The sequence below is a fragment of the Pristiophorus japonicus genome, chromosome 7, assembly GCF_044704955.1.
Source record: "Pristiophorus japonicus isolate sPriJap1 chromosome 7, sPriJap1.hap1, whole genome shotgun sequence".
NCBI classification, from domain to species: domain Eukaryota; kingdom Metazoa; phylum Chordata; class Chondrichthyes; family Pristiophoridae; genus Pristiophorus; species Pristiophorus japonicus.
Window position 1 is genome coordinate 44467649 of NC_091983.1, and position 17976 is coordinate 44485624.

The window sequence follows — 17976 nt, forward strand, 5'->3', positions numbered from 1 at the left end:
TGACGCCGCCCCTTAAGCGTGGCCGAATGGCCTCAACCCCCTTGAAAAGCTGCGTGCGTCCGGTGTTGAATCTTAGGCTGCCGGCCAGCCACTGACGCCGCTCCTATCCCATGGCCAAATGGCCTCAACCCTCTTGAAAAGCTGCGTGCGTCCGGTGTTGATCCTTCGGCTGCCGGCCAGCCACTAACAGAATGAAGGCCTGCCTGCTGCACCGCAGCTCAGCTCGAAGGCTGCTTGCTGCCGCTGTTGGGGCTGCCGTCGAGACACTGACGCCACACCCCCGCCTGTCTCCAACGTGAAAGGCCTGCCTGCAGCACAGCAGCTCAGCTCGAAGGCTGCTTGCTGCCGCTGTTGGGGCTGCCGTCGAGACACTGACGCCACACCCCTGCCTGTCTCCAACATGAAAGGCCTGCCTGAAGCACAGCAGCTCGAAGGCTGCTGCTGTTTCACACAGGTAGGAACATGGTTTATTTAATCTTTTCTTTGCTTATAAATTTTTATTCAGGTTTGATTTATTTGTATAATATTTGTATAAGTATAACTAAGGATTGATTGTAGAATTTAATGACTTCCCTTCCCCCCCCTCTCCCCCCACCCCCCCCATTCCCTACGCCTAATTTGTAACCTACGCCTGATTTTCTAAAGTGTAGACAAGGTTTTTTCGAACGTACAAAAATCTTCACTTACTCCATTCTAAGTTAGTTTGGAGTAAGTTTTCACTGCCTAAACTTTGAAAACAGGCGGAAGTGGCCGGACACGCCCCCTTTTGAAAAAAAATTCTGTTCCAAAGTGAAACTGTTCTAACTGACTAGAACTGGAGCAAACTAAATGCTCCAAAAAAACAGGAGCAACTCAGGCCGAAACTTGGCCCCATATTGTTTCTAGAAGTACAAAATATGAGTTTTGCAAAATCTATTTTTACCAAACTTTGCATGACAGCAGCTAGAAGCTGTTAGCAGGAGGCTGTGGATGAGCACATTCACTCATATCCACCATACTTGGATTGCAGAGAGGCACACAATTGCTGCTGAAGGTCAACAGCTCCATTTGGTTAACCGCCATTCGATGGGTCATGGCATACGTCCATCTTGTCATCAGGTAGATAGATATTGGCGATTTCTTTTACAGTACAGAAGGAGGCCATTCAGCCCAGTGAGCCCATGCCCAAGACCACTTCAACTAGTCCCACTTCCTCGCCCTTTACCCGTAGCCCTGCAATGTTTTTTCCCTCAGGTTCTTATCCAATTGCCATTTGAATGCCACGATTGAGTCTGACTCCACCACCCTTTCAGGCAGTGCATTCTAGATCCTAACCACTCGCTGCGTAAAAAAGTTTTTCCTCATATCCTCTTTGGTTCTTTTGCCAATCATCTTAAATCCGTGTCCTCTTGTTCTCGACACTTCTGCCTATGGAAACAATTTTTCTCTATCTGCTCTATCTAGACCCATCATGATTTTGAACACCTCGAAGAGATCTCCTCTAAACTAACTCTGCTCCAAGGAGAACAATCCAAGATTATCTAGTCTATCCATCTAACGGAATTTCCACATCCCTTCAACTATTCTCGTAAATCTTTTCTGCACCCTCTAAGGACTTCACAGCTTTCCTAAAGTGCGGTGCCCAGAATTGGACACAATACTCCAGTTGAGACGGAACCAGTGTTTGATACAGATTCATTTTAACTTCCTTGCTTTTCTACTCTATTTATTTGGCCCAGGATGCTGTATGTTTTTTTTTTACTGCTTTCTCAACCTGCCCTGCCACCTTCAACGATTTGTGCACATATACCCCCAGGTCTCTCTGGTCATGCACCCCCTTTAGGATTGTACTTTTTAGTTTTATTACCTCACCTCGTTCTTCCTACCAAAATATATCACTTGGCACTTTTATGCATAACATTTTATCTGCCACATGTCCACCCATTTCATAAGCCTGTTTACATCTTCTTGAAGTCTATCACTATCCTCCTCACTGTTCACTATTCTTCCAAGTTTTGTGTCATCTGCAAATTTTGATTTTGTGCTCTGTACTCCTCAGTCCAAATCATTAATATATGTCAAGAAAAGCAGCAGTCATAAGAACATAAGAAATAGGAGCAGGAGTAGGCTATTTGGCCCCTCGAGCCTGCTCCACCATTTAATAAGATCATGGCGGATTTGATCATGGACTCAGCTCCACTTCCCTGCCTGTTCCCCATAACCCTTTATTCCCTTATTGCTCAAAAATCTGTGTATCTCCGCCTTAAATATATTCAATGACCCAGCATCCACAGCTCTCTGGAGCAGAGAATTCCACAGATTTACAACCCTCTGAGAGAAGAAATTCCTCCTTGTACCAACCCCTGTGGAACACCATCATATACCTTCCTCCAGTCCGAAAAACAACCATTCACCACTACTCTCTGTTTCCTGTTACTTAGCCAATTTCGTATGCATGCTGCCACTGTCCCTTTTATTCCATGGACTTCAACTTTGCTGGCAAGCCTATTATGTGGCACTTGATCAAATGTCAATGGTCAGTGATTATCTTGTTTCTGGGCATACTGTGGGGGTAACCCCGGCCACCTCCTATTCCTCATCTACATGCTGTCCCTCGGTGACATCATCTGAAAACACAACGTCAGTTTCCACATGTACGCTGATGACACCCAGCTCTACCTCACCACTACTTCCTTCGACCTCTCCACTATCTCTAAATTGTCAGGTTGCTTGTCCAACATCCAGCACTGGATGAGCAGAAATTTCCTCCAACTAAATATTGGGAAGACCAGAGCCATTGGGATAAAAATTGATTATATCCTGTAAGTGGTTTTTCCCTTGGCGGTTTTGAATCACCCCTCTTTCAATAGTTCTAGACACCAGAATTATAGTAGTGAACAGAAATACACAGTTATAGCCAGATCTTTTGGTCTCAACCATCACAATGCTTTTATTCAAGTTAAAGCACACACCTGCACCCAGTAAAACACACTCTGGTGGTGTAAAACAAACAAACGCAGTACAACACACAACCCTGGCCCATCTGAACAGGCCCCTAACGCAAAGTACCCACGTCTAAAACAGCCTTGCTTGGTTCAATCGGGCACCACTGAATCTGTCCAACAGAATGTGCGTACGCCTATGATCCGTGCAGAAAAACCTCCCCACTAAACCCCTACGGCTTGGTTAGGACACACGACACCCCTTCACACTAGGCGGTGGTCTTAAAGATGCATGGGCTGCGATAAATGCTCACCAATTACCCCTCTGGTTCACTCTCTGCTTCTCCCAATGAGCCGTATCTTCTGGTTCTGTACCAATCTGTGGTATTCAAGTTCAGTCTCAAGCTCAGCTTCCCAGTCGAAGTAGTGAGGTTCTCTTTGCTCGTAGACGGTGTTTCTTCTCTCCGTCCCAGATGGAGTGCTCGGTCTTTGAGTGCATTGAATGAAGCAAGCAAGCGTAGAAAAGGAGAGAGAGAGAGAGATGACAGCCAAAACTGCCTTATACCTGCAAAAATTTTTCTTATCGTGAAAAAATTAGTCCTTCGCCTGAGGCAGTCCAACTGAAAGAGCAAATGAAACACCTTTTGTCAACTGTCCTGTTCCTGGGGATAAGGCTCCAACAAGTCTGGGTGGTCAAAAAGCTTCCTTTGTGTCTTGAGCACCGACCAATCTTCTTGATCTCTCACTGAAGGGTTCCCATTAAATGACAAAGAGCCCACCCATCAACCATCTTCCTGCCATTTCAGCCATTGATCCATTCCTGCCCACCTGATGTGTATTCCTGTTGAACATGTTTGGACCTGTCCCATGTCATGCTGTCTACTTCTCTGCAGTAACAGCAAAGTTAAAAACAATGTCAAAAACTTAAAGTCCAAAAGTTTATGGTTTTGCTGTCGATGTTTTTGCCGACTCCTTAAAAGCCTGGTTTGAGGCGGTAACACCACCTGGTTGCTAACTTTAGTGTCGGGCGATGTTTACCGCCTCCAACCAGAATATTGATTTTTAGTCCCCTAAGAGGAGAGTGGAGCGTTAAGGGAGCATTGCACACTCTTCTTAGGGCGCTAAAGATCAATCGTGGGGCGCTAGTGTGGGAGCACGAATGAAGTTGTGAGGTTCGGAAACTGCCAAAAAAGAAACTAAAGGGGAGGTCAGCTGGACCACCTGAAGAATCATAGAATCATAGAATCATAGCAATGTATAGCACGGAAGGAGGCCAACAAAGACCTATCCAGCCTAATCCCACTTTCCAGATCTTGGTCCGTAGCCCTGTAGATTATGACACTTTAAGTGCATATTCAAGTACTTTTTAAATGTGATGAGGGTTTCTGCCTCTGCCACACTTTCAGGCAGTGAGTTCCAAATTCCCTCTGCATGAAGAAATTTCCCCTCGAATCCCCTCTAAACCTTCTACCAATTACTTGAAATCTATGCCCCCTGGTTGTTGATCCCTCTGCTGAGGGAAATAGATCCTTTCTATCCATTCTAGTTAGGCCCCTCATAAATTGATACACCTCAATAAGGTCTCCCCTCAGCCTTCTCTGTTCCTAAGAAAACAACCCCCTATCCAATCTTTCCTCATAGCTAAAATTCTCCAGTCCAGGCAACATCCTTGTAAATCTCCTCTGCACCCTTTCCAGTACAATCACATCTTTTCTGTAATGTGGTGACCAGAACTGCACACAGTACACCAGCTGTGGCCTAACTAGTGTTTTATACAGTTCAAACATAACCTCCCTGCTCTTGTATTCAGTCTGTTAATAAAGGCAAGTATTACATATGTCTTCTTAACCACCTTATCTTCCTGGCCAAATAAATAAAAGTACAAATAAATGCAAGAGAGGTCATTTGAACTCTGATAAACATCAGACAAACTTAAACAAATGTAAGTAAAGTGAATGTAAATTAAAAAATTTCACCTTAGAATCACCCACCTGCTGATCCATTTCCTTATCGCCCTGGGAGGTTCGGGAACACCTGCTTTCTCTGTTGCAATTAGCACCAGGCGCGAAGGTAGGCGAACCCATTGAAGTTCCTGATCGCAGCGCCAGCGGGACGTTACACACTAATTTACATCACCAAGCGGGTGGCGGTGTGTTGGCAATGCTAACTGTCAGCGCTGTCAGTAAATTTCCACTGAAGTTGTTGGAGGCACCGACAGCATGGCGCTCTGGTGATAACATAGAAACATAGAAAATAGGTGCAGGAGTAGGCCATTCGGCCCTTCGAGCCTGCACCCCCATTCAATGAGTTCATGGCTGAACATACAACTTCAGTACCCCATTCCTGCTTTCTCGCCATACCCCTTGATCCCCCTAGTAGTAAGGACAACATCTAACTCCTTTTTGCATATATTTAGTGAATTGGCCTCAACAACTTTCTGTGGTAGAGAATTCCACAGGTTCACAACTCTCTGGGTGAAGAAGTTTCTCCTCATCTCAGTCCTAAATGGCTTACCTCTTATCCTTAGACTGTGACACCTGGTTCTGGACTTCCCCAATATTGGGAACATTCTTCCTGCATCTAACCTGTCTAAACCCATCAGAATTTTAAACGTTTCTATGAAATCCCCTCTCATTCTTCTGAACTCCAGTGAATACAAGCCCAGTTGATCCAGCCTTTCTTGATATGTCAGTCCTGCCATCCTGGGAATCAGTCTGGTGAACCTTCGCTGCACTCCCTCAATAGCAAGAATGTACTTCCTCAAGTTAGGAGACCAAAACTGTACACAATACTCCAGGTGTGGCCTCACTAAGGCCCTGTACAACTGTAGTAACACCTCCCTGCCCCTGTACTCAAATCCCCTCGCTATGAAGGTCAACATGCCATTTGCTGTCTTAACTGCCTGCTGTACCTACATGCCAACCTTCAAAGACTGATGTACCATAACACCCAGGTCTCGTTGCACCTCCCCTTTTCCTAATCTGTCACCATTCAGATAATAGTCTGTCTCTCTGTTTTTACCATCAAAGTGGATAACCTCACATTTATCCACATTATACTTCATCTGCCATGCATTTGCCCACTCACCTAACCTATCCAAGTCACTCTGCAGCCTCATAGCACCCTCCTCACAGCTCACACTGCCACCCAACTTAGTGTCATCCGCAAATTTGGAGATACTACATTTAATCCCCTTGTCTAAATCATTAATGTACAATGTAAACAGCTGGGGCCCCAGCACAGAACCTTGCGGTACCCCACTAGTCACTGCCTGCCATTCTGAAAAGTCCCCATTTACTCCTACTCTTTGCTTCCTGTCTGACAACCAGTTCTCAATCCATGTCAGCACACTACCCCCAATCCCATGTGCTTTAACTTTGTACATTAATCTCTGTTGTGGGACCTTGTCGAAAGCCTTCTGAAAGTCCAAATGCACCACATCAACTGGTTCTCCCTTGTCCACTCTACTGGAAACATCCTCAAAAAATTCCAGAAGATTTGTCAAGCATGATTTCCCTTTCACAAATCCATGCTGACTTGGACCTATCATGTCACCTCTTTCCAAATGCGCTGCTATGACATCCTTAATAATTGATTCCATTATTTTACCCACTACCGATGTCAGGCTGACCAGTCTATAATTCCCTGTTTTCTCTCTCCCTCCTTTTTTAAAAAGTGGGGTTACATTGGCTACTCTCCACTCGATAGGAACTGATCCAGGGTCAATGGAATGTTGGAAAATTACTGTCAATGCATCCGCTATTTCCAAGGCCACCTCCTTAAGTATTCTAGGATGCAGTCCATCAGGCCCTGGGGATTTATCGGCCTTCAATCCCATCAATTTCCCCAACACAATTTCCCGACTAATAAGGATTTCCCTCAGTTCCTCCTTCTTACTAGACCCTCTGACCCCTTTTATATGTGGAAGGTTGTTTGTGTCCTCCTTAGTGAATACCGAACCAAAGTATTTGTTCAATTAGTCTGCCATTTCTTTGTTCCCCGTTATGACTTCCCCTGATTCCAACTTGGACACGAACCGGTGGCGCTGTTCCAATGAATTTTTCGCTATTTTCTTCCCCACCACTCTGTTCCCTAGCCACTGATTCCATCCTTCCCCCTAACAAGTGTCTGAGACTGAACCAAAGTGTTCGCAAACTTGGTGTTGTATTTGACTCCAAGGTGAGCTTCAATCACATATCCGCGCGATCACGAAGACTACCTATTTCCACTTCCATAATATCATCTGTTGTTGAAACTTTGTTATCTCTAGACTTCCCCTGTCGCCCATCTCGAAATAGCTGCACATTTGGAGCAGTTCGCGTTGGAAGTTGTAGTGGTTGGCCGTTCCAGCTCTTTTATTGCCCGATCTGTGGAGGTGTTCTTTCGCAGGTTGGGGGGCCACGAAGTTCCAGGGCCTGCCGCTCCAGCTCTTTTATAGCCCGACTGTCATCAAAACCCAGGTCGCCGTTTGGAGCGTGGGCAGGAACTTCAGCGAGGCCCAGGTACAGCGGAGGAGCGGGAAGGTCGGGGCGGATCAGCGGTGAGAGATCATGGCGGAGGAGCGGCGAGTGATTGAGGCGGAGGAGTGGTGAGAGATCGTGGTGGTGGAGTGGTGAGTGATTGTGGCGGAGGAAAGGTGAGAGATCGTGGCGGAGGAGCGGCGAGAGATCGTGGCAGAGGAGCGGTGAGAGATCGTAGCGGAGGAGCGGTGAGAGGTCGTGGCGGAGGAGCGATGAGACATCATGGCGGTGGAGCGGCGAGCGATCGTGGTGGAGGAGCGGTGAGAGATCGTGGCGGAGGTGCGGCGAATGTTTTTGTGGCGGAGGAGCGGTGAGAGATCGTGGCGGAGGAGCGGTAAGAGATCGTGGCGGAGGAGCGGTAAGAGATCGTGGCGGAGGTGCGGCGAATGTTTTTGTGGCGGAGGAGCGGCGAGAGATCGTGGTGGAGGAGCGGTGAGAGATCGTGGTGGAGGAGCGGTAAGAGATCGTGGCGGAGGAGCGGTAAGAGATCGTGGCGGAGGTGCGGCGAATGTTTTTGTGGCGGTGGAGCGGCGAGCGATCGTGGTGGAGGAGCGGTGAGAGATCGTGGTGGTGGAGTGGCGAGTGATTGTGGCAGAGGAAAGGTGAGAGATCGTAGCGGAGGAGCGGTGAGAGGTCGTGGCGGAGGAGCGATGAGACATCATGGCGGTGGAGCGGCGAGCGATCGTGGTGGAGGAGCGGTGAGAGATCGTGGTGGTGGAGTGGCGAGTGATTGTGGCAGAGGAAAGGTGAGAGATCGTAGCGGAGGAGCGGTGAGAGGTCGTGGCGGAGGAGCGATGAGACATCATGGCGGTGGAGCGGCGAGCGATCGTGGTGGAGGAGCAGTGAGAGATCGTGGCGGAGGTGCGGTGAATGTTTTTGTGGCGGAGGAGCGGCAAGAGATCGTGGCGGAGGAGCAGTGAGAGATCATGGCAGAGTTGCGACAAATGACGGTACGGGGCCCAGAAGAGCCGAAGGCCCAGGGGCAGCATGAGCCAGCTCACATTGCGATATGTGTGCACACTAGGTCCATGCAGCAGAGCAGGTCTTCAGTCGTCCTGGTTAACCCTTGCCCCTGGATAAAGGCCTAGCTCTGTCAAGCCCGTGTGGTGGCTGATGTGCAACAGTCATCACACGTTAAAAAAATCCACGCACAGGCATCTTCCACCCCTTCAACTGGAGTTCAGGACTGGAATATCGGGTTCTTCATTGTGAACTCATGTGGAAGCAGGTCATCCTCATTCGAGGGGCCGCCTACGATGTTCTGATGATCTCTAGACTTGACTATTTTAAAGCACTTCTGGCCGGCCTCCCAACTTCCACCCTCCATAAACTTGAGGCCATCTAAAATTCTGCTGCTCATATCCTAACTTGCACCAAGTCCCGTTCACTTATCACCCCTGTGCTCACTGATCGACATTGGCTCCCGGTTAAACAACGCCTCAATTTTAAAATTCTCACCCTTATTTTCAAATCTCTATAGCCTCACCCCTCCCTATCTCTATAATCTCCTCCAGCCCTATAACCCTCTGAGATATTTGCAATCCTCCAATTCTGGCCTCTTGAGCATCCTCGATTTTAATGGTTCTATCATTGGTGGCCGTGCCTTCAGCTGCAAAGGCTCTAAACTCTGGAACTCCCTCCCTAAACCTCTCCGCCTCTCGACTTCTCTTTCCTCCTTTAAGATGCTCCTTAAAACCAAGCATCTGTCCTAATATCTCCTTGAGTGGCTCAGTGTCAAATTTTGTTTTATATTGCTCCTGTGAATTGTCTTGGGACGTTTTACTACGTTAAAAGTGCTATATAAATACAACTTGTTGTTGTAAATACCCATTGTTGTTGTCTGCTGAGCATTATGAATAATTAGCACTCTTATGTGAAATGCTTTCAATCCCTTGGTTTTATTAATGCTAAAATGCCAGCAGGTGCATGGTTATGGTATCTAGTTTGTAGGACACATTGTTACATCCCCTGGATAACCTATAATACAGGTAGATATTAGATAAGTTATCTCCTGAATGTATGAGATACAAGGTCTGCTTATGGCAGTACCCTGTGCCACTGAACTCGTGAGAATAAATATGGCAGACTTTGTAACACCTACATTTTCATGAATCTGATGGGCTGACAGAACAACTCCACTGAGTGTGAGAGCTGGAGTCCATGATGCTGTAGCCATCAGTCATGTTTCTCCAATAGACTTTGACTTGAGGTGGTGGCAGGAGGAAAGGTAAATAGGAAAAAGCAACACACAGAGGTCACACACTGTCATTTGGAGCAATGCTATCCCAGGTTGCCAACTTAAAGTAAAAGTACATAAGGGGGGACACAAAAGATGTCCCTTCCTTTCAGACACTATCTTCTTTCCCTCTGTATCTGTATCAGTGGAATTTTTAGTCCAGTGACTTGATATGAAGATTAATTTCACACAGCAACAGATCAGGCAACTTTTGACAAAATCATGTTAATTGGTGGTGTTAAGATCTAAAGGTAGAAACTGCTTTTCGCCATGAATAGAACAATCCATTTATGTGGATGTTGCAAGAAAGGGTTCAGTGCAGTGTACTGATATAATCACTGTGTAAATATACAGTGAACAAGAATAAATATGTTCTATCACATCAAAGAACTAATGTGACAAACAACAACTGATAATCCTGATATGTTGCATGTAAAATATTTGATGTAACAAATGTTTTAAAGGGACACCGTCCTTAAGACAATTCTTTTGACAAACTTTTTTGTTTATAGTGGGAAAAAAGGACATGGAGTAATTTTTTCCCTGTGATATTACCGTAGATTCTATAAGCTGTCCTTGGAACAATTAAACAAGGTGACAGCATTGGCTGTGGTGTGCTTTTACATAGAAATTACAGCACAGAAACAGGCTATTCGACCCAATATTCGATGTTGATGTTTATGGTCCACACAAGCCTTCTCCGAACTTACTTTATCTCATCCTAGCAACAGATCCTTCAATTCCTTTCTCCCTCATGTCCTTATATAGCTATTATATGCTATTCACCTCAACCACTCTAAGGGCCCAAGTTTCGGCCTCAGTTGCTCCTGATTTTTTGGAGCAACTGGTGTAGAACGGAGTATCTTAGAAATTCAAATTCTCGGCATTTAGTTTGCTCCAGTTCTAGTCAGTTAGAACAGTTTCACTTTGTAACAGAATTTTTTTTCAAAAGGGGGCGTGTCCGGCCACTTACGCCTGTTTTCAAAGTTTCGGCAGTGAAAACTTACTCCAAACTAACTTAGAATGGAGTAAGTGAAGATTTTTGTACGTTCGAAAAAACACTTTAGAAAATCAGGCGTAGGTTACAAATTAGGCGTAGGGAACGAGGTGGGGTGGGGAAGGGAAGTCATTAAATTCTACAATCAATCCTTAGTTATACTTATACAAATATTATACAAATAAATCCAACCTGAATAAAAATTTATAAGCAAAGAAAAGATTAAATAAACCATGTTCCTACCTGTGCTTCAGGCAGGCCTTTCATGTTGGAGACAGGCAGGGGTGTTGCGTCAGTATCAGATTTTTGTACGTTCAAAAAAACCTTGTCTATACTTTAGAAAATCAGGCGTAGGTTACAAGCCCCAACAGCAGCAGCAAGCAGCCTTCGAGCTGAGCTGCTGTGCTGCAGGCAGGCCTTCATTCTCTTAGTGGCTGGCCGGCAGCCAAAGGATCAACACCGGAGGCACGCAGCTTTTCAAGGGGGTTGAGGCCATTCGGCCATGGGATAGGAGCGGCGTCAGTGGCTGGCCGGCAGCCGAAGGATCAACACCAGACGCAGGCAGCTTTTCAAGGGGGCTGAGGCCATTCGGCCATGGGATAGGAGCGGCGTCAGTGGCTGGCCGGCAGCCGAGTCCTTTTAAAAATGGCCGAGTGCCAATGTTTGTTTGACACTGCGCGTGCGCGCACGCTCCAATTCGCACGCGCAGGGTTGCCGGCACCACATTGGCTCATTTAAATTGTACCTGCTTCCCACTACTTACAGAATCGGCGCGAGTGTTTGGCTCCGCCCCCCGCTGTGAAGAGCGCACCGCGCCAAGCTGAGATCGAGCTCCGAGGAGCCGGAGAATACCGAAGTTTTTTTCTAGCGCACTTTTAGGCGCGAAGAACAGGCGTTCAGCTCGGAGGTGCGCCGTTTTCGGCGCGGGCCGAAACTTGGGGCCTATGTGGTAGCAAGTTCCATGTTCTAAACACTCACTGAGTAAAGACATTTTTCCTGGATTCTTTATTGGACTTATTTGTGACCAACATTCCCTATGAGCTGCGCAGCCTCTCTGCCGTTCCTGCGCAGTCCAGGACCGGCTTTTCCCATGTAAAAACTGTGAATGGGCCGTGCAGCCTCTTAAAGGGTCCATGCACACAAAAAAAATAAGAGGGAACATTGTTTGTGAATATCATATATTTATGGCCCCTAACTTCAGACTCCGCCACAAGTGGAAATATCCTCCCTACGTCTACCCTACCGAACCACTTCATTTCTAACAGGTCACATCTCAGTCATGACTTTCACATAAGAACATAAGAAATAAGAGCAGGAGTAGTCTGCCCTTCAAGTCTGCTCCGCCATTCAATAAGATCAGGGCTGATCTGATCTTGGCCTCAACTCCACTTCCCTGCCCACTCCCCATAACCCTTGACTTCCTTATCATTCAAAAATATCTCTATCTTCACCTTAAATATATTCAATGACCCAGCCGCCACAGCTCCCTGGGGTAGAGAATTCCAAAGATTCATGACTTCTGAGAATAAATTCCTCCTCATTTCCGTTTTAAATGGGTGGCCCCTTATTCTGAAACTATGCCCCCCTAGTTCTAGATTCCCCCACGAGGGGAAACATCCTCTCTGCATCTACCCTGTCAAGCCCCCTCAGAATCTTATACGTTTCAATAAGATCACCACTCATTCTTCTAAACTACAATGTGTATAGGCCCAACCTACTCAACCTATCTTCGTAAGACAACCCCTTCATCTCAGGGATCAACCTTGTGAAATGCCGCCAATTCAAGTATATCCCTCTTTAGATAAGGAGACCAAAACTATATGCAGTAGTCCAGGTGAGGTCTCACTAACACCCTGTACAGTTGTAGCAGGACTTCCCTACTTTTATACTCCACTCGCCCCCCCCCACCTTGCAATAAAGGCCAACATTCCATTTGCCTTCCTGATTACTTGCTGTACCTGATACTCACTTTTTATGTTTCATGTAGAAGGAGCCCCAGATCCCTCTGTTCTGCAACATTTTGTAATCTCTCCCCATTTAAATAATAATTTGTTTTTTTATGTTTCCTACGAAAGTGGATAACCTCACATTTTCCCACATTATACTCCATCTGCCAAATGTTTGCCCACTCAGTCTATCTATATCCATTTGCAGATTCTTTGTGTCCCCCTCGCAACTTGCTTTCACGCCTATCTTTGTATCATCAGCAATTTTGGTTACATTACACTCAGTCCCTTCATGCAAGTCATTAATATAGATTGTAAATAGTTGAGGCCCCAGCACTGATCCCTGTGGCACCCCACTAGTTACAGTTTGCCAACCTGAAAATGACTCATATATCCTGACTCTCTGTTTTCTGTTAGTTAGCCAATCCTCTATCCATGCTAATATATTACGCCCAACCCTGTGAGCTCTTATCTTGTGCAGTAACCTTTTATGTGGCACCTTATCAAATGCCGTCTGGAAATCCAAATACACGACATCTACTGGTTCCCCTTTATCCACCCTGCTTGTTACATCCTCAAAGAACTCCAGCAAATTTGTCAAATATGATTTCCCTTCAATAAAACCATGCTGAATTTGCTTGAGTGTATTATGATTTTCTAAATGTCCTGCTATTACTTCTTTAGTCCGAGAGGCGGGAGTTCCTGGCGTTGGTGAGGCCTATAAAGGCCCAGTGGCAGCGAGAGGTGGTGGCAGTCCAAGAGGTGGGAGTTCCTGGCGTTGGTGAGGCCTATAAAGGCTGGCAGCGAGAGGCGGCGGCAGTCCGAGAGGCAGGAGATCCTGGCATAGGTGAGGCCTATAAAGGCCCAGCGGCAGCGAGAGGCGTCGGCAGTCTGAGAGGCGGGAGTTCCTGGCATTGGTGAGGCCTATAAAGGCCCAGCGGCAGCGAGAGGCAGCGGCAGTCCGAGAGGCGGGAGTTCCTGGCGTTGGTGAGGCCTACAAAGGCCCAGCGGCAGCGAGAGGTTGCGGCAGTCCGAGAGGCGGGAGTTCCTGGCATTGGTGAGGCCTATAAAGGCTCAGCGGCAGCGAGAGGCGGCGGCAGTCCGAGAGGCGGGAGTTCCTGGCATTGGTGAGGCCTATAAAGGCTCAGCAGCAGCGAGAGGCAGCGGCAGTCCGAGAGGCGGGAGTTCCTGGCATTAGTGAGGCCTATAAAGGCCCAGCGGCAGCGAGAGGCGTCGGCAGTCCGAGAGGCGGGAGTTCCTGGCATTGGTGAGGCCTATAAAGGCCCGGCGGTGGCAGTCCGAGAGGCGGGAGTCCCTGGCATTGGTGAGGCCTATAAAGGCCCAGCGGCAGCGAGAGGCAGTGGCAGTCCGAGAGGCGGGAGTTCCTGGCATTAGTGAGGCCTATAAAGGCCCAGCGGCAGCGAGAGGCGTCGGCAGTCCGAGAGGCGGGAGTTCCTGGCGTTGGTGAGGCCTATAAAGGCCCAGCGGCAGCGAGAGGCGGCGGCAGTCCGAGAGGCGGGAGTTCCTGGCGTTGGTGAGGCCTATAAAGGCCCAGCGGCAGCGAGAGGCGTCGGCAGTCCGAGAGGCGGGAGTTCCTGGCGTTGGTGAGGCCTATAAAGGCCCAGCGGCAGAGAGAGGCGTCGGCAGTACGAGAGGCGGGAGTTCCTGGCGTTGGTGAGGCCTATAAAGGCCCAGCGGCAGTCCGAGAGGCGGGAGTTCCTGGCGTTGGTGAGGCCTATAAAAGGCCCAGCGGGAGTCCGAGAGGCGGGAGTTCCTGGCGTTGGTGAGGCCTATAAAAGGCCCAGCGGCAGTCCGAGAGGCAGCGGCAGTCCGAGAGGCGGGAGTTCCTGGCGTTGGTGAGGCCTATAAAGGCCCAGCGGCAGTCCGAGAGGCGTACCTGTGCAGCTGCAGAGGGGAGAGAAGGCAAAAAAGAAGTAGAAAGAAATCAAAAGGTGACGTCACAGCCAAGGGGGAAAGTGATTGGCTGGTGATTGGTGAGTAGTTTTTCTTTTTCTCTTCTATAACAGTGAGTAAACTTTAGCATTGTTGTTGCCTATCTAAGGGTTAAGTCATGGCAGGACAGCTCGGTCACGTGTTATGCTCCTCCTGTACCATGTGGGAACTCAGGGACGACACCAGTGTTCCTGACGACTACGTGTGCGGGAAGTGTATCCTCCTCCAGCTCCTGACGGACCGCGTTGCGGAGTTGGAGCTGAGGGTGGATTCACTCTGGAGCATCCACGATGCTGAGAATGACGTGAGTAGCACGTGTAGCGAGTTGGTCGTACCGCAGGGAAAGGGTCCACAGCCAGATTGGGAATGGAAGACCAACAGGAAGAGCAGTGCAAGGAAGGTAGTGCAGGGGTCCCCTGTGGTCATCCCCCTGCAAAACAGATACACTGTTTTGGGTACTGTTGAGGGGGTTGACTCATCAGGGGAGGGTAGCAGCAGCCAAGTTCATGGCACCGTGGCTGGCTTTGTTGCACAGGAGGGCAGGAAAAAGAGTGGGAGAGCAATAGTGATAGGGGATTCAATTGTAAAGGGAATAGATAGGCGTTTCTGCGGCCGCAACCGAGACTCCAGGATGGTATGTTGCCTCCCTAGTGCAAGGGTCAAGGATGTCTCGGAGCGGGTGCAGGACATTCTAAAAAGAGAGGGAGATCAGCCAGTTGTCGTGGTGCACATTGGTACCAACGACATAGGTAAAAAAAGGGATGAGGTCCTACGAAACGAATTTAAGGAGCAAGAGCTAAATTAAAAAGTAGGACCTCAAAAGTAGTAATCTCGGGATTGCTACCAGTGCCACGTGCTAGTCAGAGTAGGAATCGCAGGTTGTCGCAGATGAATACGTGGCTTGAGCAGTGGTGCAGCAGGGAGGGATTCAAATTCCTGGGGCATTGGAACCGGTTCTGGGGGAGGTGGGACCAGTACAAACCGGACGGTCTGCACCTGGGCAGGACCGGAACCAATGTCCTCAGGGGAGTGTTTGCTAGTGCTGTTGGGGAGGAGTTAAACTAATATGGCAGGGGGATGGGAACCAATGCAGGGAGACAGAGGGAAACAAAAAGGAGGCAAAAGCAAAAGACAGAAAGGAGATGAAGAAAAGTGGAGGGCAGAGAAACCCAAGGCAAAGAACAAAAAGGGCCATTGTACAGCAAAATTCTAAAAGGACAAAGGGTGTTAAAAAAACAAGCCTGAAGGCTTTGTGTCTTAATGCAAGGCGTATCCGTAATAAGGTGGATGAATTAACTGTGCAAATAGATGTTAACAAATATGATGTGATTGGGATTACGGAGACGTGGCTCCAGGATGATCAGGGCTGGGAACTCAACATCCAGGGTTATTCAACATTCAGGAAGGATAGAATAAAAGGAAAAGGAGGTGGGGTAACATTGCTGGTTAAGGAGGAGATTAAGGCAATAGTTAGGAGGGACATTAGCTTGGATGATGTGGAATCTATATGGGTAGAGCTGCAGAACACCAAAGGGCAAAAAACGTTAGTGGGAGTTGTGTACAGACCTCCAAACAGTAGTAGTGATGTTGGGGAGGGCATCAAACAGGAAATTAGGGGTGCATGCAATAAAGGTGCAGCAGTTATAATGGGTGACTTTAATATGCACATAGATTGGGCTAACCAAACTGGAAGCAATACGGTGGAGGAGGATTTCCTGGAGTGCAGAAGGGATGGTTTTTTTAGACCAATATGTCGAGGAACCAACTAGGGGGGAGGCCATCTTAGATTGGGTGTTGTGTAATGAGAGAGGATTAATTAGCAATCTTGTTGTGCGAGGCCCCTTGGGGAAGAGTGATCATAATATGGTGGAATTCTGCATTAGGATGGAGAATGAAACAGAGACCATGGTTCAGAACTTAAAGAAGGCTAACTTTGAAGGTATGAGGCGTGAATTGGCTAGGATAGATTGGCGAATGATACTTAAGGGGTTGACTGTGGATGGGCAATGGCAGACATTTAGAGACCGCATGGATGAACTACAACAATTGTACATTCCTGTCTGGCGTAAAAATAAAAAAGGGAAGGTGGCTCAACCGTGGCTATCAAGGGAAATCAGGGATAGTATTAAAGCCAAGGAAGTGGCATACAAATTGGCCAGAAATAGCAGCGAACCCAGGGACTGGGAGAAATTTAGAACTCAGCAGAGGAGAACAAAGGGTTTGATTAGGGCAGGGAAAATGGAGTACGAGAAGAAGCTTGCAGGGAACATTAAGACGGATTGCAAAAGTTTCCATAGATATATAAAGAGAAAAAGGTTAGTAAAGACAAACGTAGGTCCCCTGCAGTCAGAATCAGGGGAAGTCATAACGGAAAACAAAGAAATGGTGGACCAATTGAACAAGTACTTTGGTTCGGTATTCACTAAGGAGGACACAAACAGCCTTCCGGATATAAAAGGGGTCAGAGGGTCTAGTAAGGAGGAGGAACTGAGGGAAATCCTTATTAGTCGGGAAATTGTGTTGGGGAAATTGATGGGATTGAAGGCCGATAAATCCCCAGGGCCTGATGGACTGCATCCCAGAGTACTTAAGGAGGTGGCCTTGGAAATAGTGGATGCATTGACAGTCATTTTCCAACATTCCATTGACTCTGGATCAGTTCCTATGGAGTGGAGGGTAGCCAATGTCACCCCACTTTTTCAAAAAGGAGGGAGAGAGATAATGGAATTATAGACCGGTCAGCCTGACATCGGTAGTGGGTAAAATGATGGAATCAATTATTAAGGATGTCATAGCAGTGCATTTGGAAAGAGGTGACATGATAGGTCCAAGTCAGCATGGATTTGTGAAAGGGAAATCATGCTTGACAAATTTTCTGGAATTTTTTGAGGATGTTTCCAGTAGAGTGGACATGGGAGAACCAGTTGATGTGATATATTTCGACTTTCAGAAGGCTTTCGACAAGGTCCCACACAAGAGATTAATGTGTAAAGTTAAAGCACATGGGATTGGGGCTGGTGTGCTGACATGGATTGAGAACTGGTTGTCAGACAGGAAGCAAAGAATAGGAGTAAATGGGGACTTTTCAGAATGGCAGGCAGTGACTAGTGGGGTACCGCAAGGTTCTGTGCTGGGGCCCCAGCTGTTTACACTGCACATTAATGATTTAGGCCAGGGGATTAAATGTAGTATCTCCAAATTTGCGGATGACACTAAGTTGGGTGGCAGTGTGAGCTGCGAGGAGGATGCTATGAGGCTGCAGAGCGACTTGGATAGGTTAGGTGAGTGGGCAAATGTCTGACAGATGAATTATAATGTGGATAAATGTGAGGTTATCCACTTTGGTGGTAAAAACAGAGAGACAGATTATTATCTGAATGGTGACAGATTAGGAAAAGGGGAG